This window comes from Coregonus lavaretus (genome assembly GCF_964263955.1).
Source record: "Coregonus lavaretus genome assembly, chromosome: 5".
NCBI classification, from domain to species: Eukaryota; Metazoa; Chordata; class Actinopteri; order Salmoniformes; family Salmonidae; genus Coregonus; species Coregonus lavaretus.
This window is the reverse complement of record NC_139992.1, coordinates 70,477,702-70,482,341: the sequence shown is the minus strand read 5'-3', so window position 1 is coordinate 70,482,341 and position 4,640 is coordinate 70,477,702. Positions and strand designations below refer to the sequence as shown.

Genomic DNA, 4,640 nt, shown 5'->3' with positions numbered 1-4,640 from the left:
TAGCCCGAGCCAACTTTGACCATGTATACCTCAAACAGTAATTTCATTGATTAGTGTGAAGTATTACTATGTGCCTTAACCTTGCTACTAATTATTTTCTAATATGTTCAGTAAAAAAACTGAAGAAATAGTGTGATATGTACATATTTGTAATACGCAGTTGAACATAGTAAACCCATTACTAAACAGCAGAAATTTTACAAACAAAAGACTAAATTAAAGTCCTGGCCCAAGGACACTTGGCAATGGACTTTTTGGAGAGAAAGAAATGAAAACAGTGGTTCTATTTTAAGCTGGACGACCTAATAGCACATACTATTTTCCAACTAATCATTACTGGGTAGGTCTAATTAGTGAGCCATACGCATCTTTCTCTGTCCTCTGCAGCAGAGCATACTATAACATGCCTAGAGAAGTCTACTATATTCTTGTAAAATAGTTTTCTTTTGATCAAACACAATGTTTGTAGCTGATGCAAGCAAGGGCATCGGAGTGTAAACACTCAGATAGGCCTACCACAGTTAATCTCCTGACGCTATCAAGTTAACCTAAAATGCCAGTGAGTGTCAATGGATCATTTGTAATGATCTAAAAGTGCCAGAGGATGACTCCAGTTCAGTAGGTGAGTTAGTCCTGTTCTCTGTCAGACTCAGGACTCAGATAGCAGTCAGACTGGTCCTCTTCACAGAAGACGATGGAGATGAGATCATGGTGTTCTTCACAGGGACTGGTTGTTCTTGTGATGGACAGGGCCTGCTGGGGGAAGTAACCTTATGGGTACTGGAAAATTAACCAATCATGAAAGTTGTTGCATTTTGCCCTGGGGATGTAGGCTACTTGTACAGTGGCTTGCGAAAGTATTCACCCCCCCTTGGCATTTTTCCTATTTTGTTGCCTTACAACCTGGAATTAAAATGGATTTGGGGGGGGTTTGTATCATTTGATTTACACAACATGCCTACCACTTTGAAGATGCACTTTTTTGTGTGTGTGTGAAACAAACAAGAAATAAGACAAAAAAACAGAACTTGAGCGTGCATAATTATTCACCCCCCCAAAGTCAATACTTTGTAGAGACACCTTTTGCAGCAATTACAGCTGCAAGTCTCTTGGGGTATGTCTCTATAAGCTTGGCACATCTAGCCACTGGGATTTTTGACCATTCTTCAAGGCAAAACTGCTTCAGCTCCTTCAAGTTGGATGGGTTCCTCTGGTGTACAGCAATCTTTAAGTCATACCACAGATTTTCAATTGGATTGAGGTCTGGGCTTTGACTAGGCCCTTCCAAGACATTTAAATGTTTCCCCTTAAACCACTCGAGTGTTAATTTAGCAGTATGCTTAGGGTCATTGTCGTGCTGGAAGGTAAACCTCTGTCTCAGTCTCAAATCTCTGGAAGACAAACAGGTTTCCCTCAAGAATTTCCCTATATTTAGCACCATCCATCATTTCTTCAATTCTGACCAGTTTCCCAGTCCCTGCCAATGAAAAACATCCCCACAGCATGATGCTGCCACCACCATGCTTCACTGTGGGGATGGTGTTCTCGGGGTGATGAGAGGTGTTGGGTTTGCGCCAGACAGTGTTTTCCTTGATGGCCAAAAAGCTCAATTTTTATCTCATCTGACCAGAGTACCTTCTTCCATATGTTTGGGGAGGCTCCCACAAGGCTTTTGGCGAACACCAAACGTGTTTGCTTATTTCAATTTAAATGACAGGTTGTAATGCAACAAAATAGGAAAAAAGCCAAGTGGGATGAATACTTTTGCAAGGCACTGTACATCAAGCTGCCTCACACTACAGAAACAGGAGATTGGCTCCTGCCCTATGGGCCATTCTGGCTCGGACAAGGCAACTTATTTTATTTAAGCAGGGGAGTCCCATTAATAGGTGTCTCACACTAAATAATAGGTGTTTCACAGGACAGACGTACCTCACGATAGTGGTCTGGTAGCCATAGTGGATGTTGAAGGAACTGTTTAATTTTCTCATGGTGCCTGTAGATGAACGCAAGGCCCATTACCAAGACACCCAACAGGATGGTAAGGGTCACACGGATCGCCACAATCCTGGTATGCCTTGTCCTTTCTGTACAGGAAGATAAAGAAAGCACAAGAGGGAGAGAGAGAAAGAAAGGTGGCATGATTAGTTACTAGGTGAAGTGTTAACATTAGAGGATAAGATTATGGTAACAGCAAGTCAACTCGTACAAAGAAAAACTGGTTGAGCCTCACCTGACTCTGGGATGGACACACTGTAGGGGGCTAGGGGTTCCAAAGGGGTTGTGGTAACAGACATAGTAGACCTGTACACAGTACCCCCCCTGCCTGGGGTTTTATCTGGACTACAGGGCTGCAGGAATCAGATGGGTGGGCCAGAGAGAGAGGGGTGGTGAAAATGTGATTTTAAATACAGTTGGTCAAGCTTTCTAACCAAAAAACAATTATTCCAGTGTGCTGGCCTACTGATGTAGCAGAGTAAGCCTTGGACATGAAATAAAGCAGGTCAGCTCCAATTGTATCAAGTTTATCAGGAGTAAAGTGAACTGATCTGTTACCATGGCAACAGGCTTGGACAGCTCCAGAGGTGCAGTTCCCTTCCTGAACCCAGACATGCACCATCACACATCTTAGCAAGGACTGTGTATTACAGGTGGTGTGCTCAGTCTGAACACATCCCGGAACATTCTGCCACTCCTCCCTGTCACTGCTGTGGATTAAAGAGAAGGCTCATAAGAAGAGAAATCAACACATCTATATTTAGGGGGCCAGGAGTTTTTCCTGATCATGTGACCTGAGACACTGATACAGGCACCGATGACCATAGGCCTGTGGGTCTATCAAACAACAATGAAGAACCCATATACTACAGCAGCAGACAACTACAAGGTACTGGCCTACTCACTCACGTCTGTGGAGGGGTTTCCAATGCACAGTCAACACTCACGTTTCGTGGAGGTGACAGCTCAGACCATGCTACATACACACAAAAGATTAAGCACTTACTTAGTTACATATAATATATTGCTTATTGTCACTCAGATGACAATGTACTATATGGGTTCTTCATTGTTGTTTGATAGACCCACAGGCCTAGGTTCATCAATGTCTGTATCAGTGTCTCAGGTCACATGATCAGGAAAAACTCCTGGCCCCCTAACTATAGATGTGTTGATTTCTCTTCTTATGAGCCTTCTCTTTAATCCACAGCAGTGACTGGGAGGAGTGGCAGAACGTTTCCAATCGAAAATAAAGTGGGGAATAATCACAGGGGGAAGAAATAGTTTACCTTGTCTGATGACTTGACAGAGTCCAAAACGAGAACGCATTTCAGACAACATTTTACTCAATCAATGAGTTGTATGCGACGGCAACATAATTTTATAGATCACTACATTGTGACTAGCGTCATAGCGAAACCTACGTGCAATTGAGAAACACTATTTTCATGCCACTTCAACACTGCTAGCACCGGGAAGCAGTGTTGCCAGGTCAAGTTAATATTATAGCCCAATAAACTCTGAAAACCAGCCCACAAGGCCTGAAAACGATCCCCCAAAAGGTTTTGTCGCAAGTGAGGAATTTCCACATGTATTAATGAAACCCTTTTTCCATAACGTTATCGAGCGAATTAAGAGGAATATCTACTTCATTTTTAACGACATAGGCTAAGAAGCAAAATTCGGTTTTCCATCAAAATAATAATTCTTGCAAGTTTAAGAATATGTTGCAAGAGAAAAGATAAATCGCCCTTATTAAACTCTCCAGATAATTTTCCATCAATGGATGTCGATTTAACTTGTTTTTACTGCTATGATTAAACAATAAGGCCCTAGGAGGTGTGGTATACAGCAATATACCATGGCTAAGGGCTGTTCTTAGCCCTTAGCCGTGGTATATTGGCCATATACCACAAACCCCTGTGGAGCCTTATTGCTATTATAAACTGGTTAACAATGTAATTAGAATAGTAAAAAGTGATTCCCATGGTACACAGTCGGATATACCATGGCTTTCAACTAATCAGCATTCAGGGCTCAAACCACCCAGTTTATAATTGTATATAAATCCTGTTTGTGCATGTGCATAACTATAGATAAATCCAACAGGAGAGTTTGAGTGATGAAAGTTGGACAGATGATCTCAATTTCTGTGCAAGAAACACTTGGACGAACTTCAAAAAACGAATGTTAGGCTCTTTTCTGGCAGTTGTGCCTTCATTATGTGCCAGATGTTAAGACTACAAACCATAATAAATGGCCTATTTGCGAGATTGACTTGTTATTTCAATAGACATAGGCTACTGACTAAAATCTGGGTTTATAATTGCAATTAAACTTTGCCATGGTTTGCTGAGCTAGATTTAGGTAGTGTGGGGATCTAGATGTGATGACTAGCTTAGAAAGAATGCATTAAGGATTAAACATAAAAGGTTTGTACTGTACTGATATAAATTGTTTCACATAACAAGCTGTGATTCATGTGAGGAACGTTAGGGGGTAGGATGAGATAAGACTTGTATTTCTCACAGACACGAACACTGCCTCTTTGTGATCTGTGAACCGTCCAAGGACGTAGGTACAGGGGAACAGTGTCTATGGGTGATGACTACAGGTTGTGATGATAACAAACTTATGCCTGA

At 41.7% G+C, this 4,640-nt stretch overlaps 1 pseudogene across 1 annotated transcript; it reads right to left on the bottom strand.

The window, feature by feature from the left end:
• Positions 1-627: 627 nt before the first annotated feature.
• Positions 628-2,627, bottom strand: LOC311129331 (annotated as a pseudogene). The gene is made up of 4 exons: positions 2,557-2,627; positions 2,234-2,326; positions 1,933-2,087; positions 628-780 (listed from the first exon to the last, which is right to left on the bottom strand). The product of its transcript is annotated as an uncharacterized misc_RNA (transcript).
• Between the last annotated feature and the right edge of the window lie 2,013 nt (positions 2,628-4,640).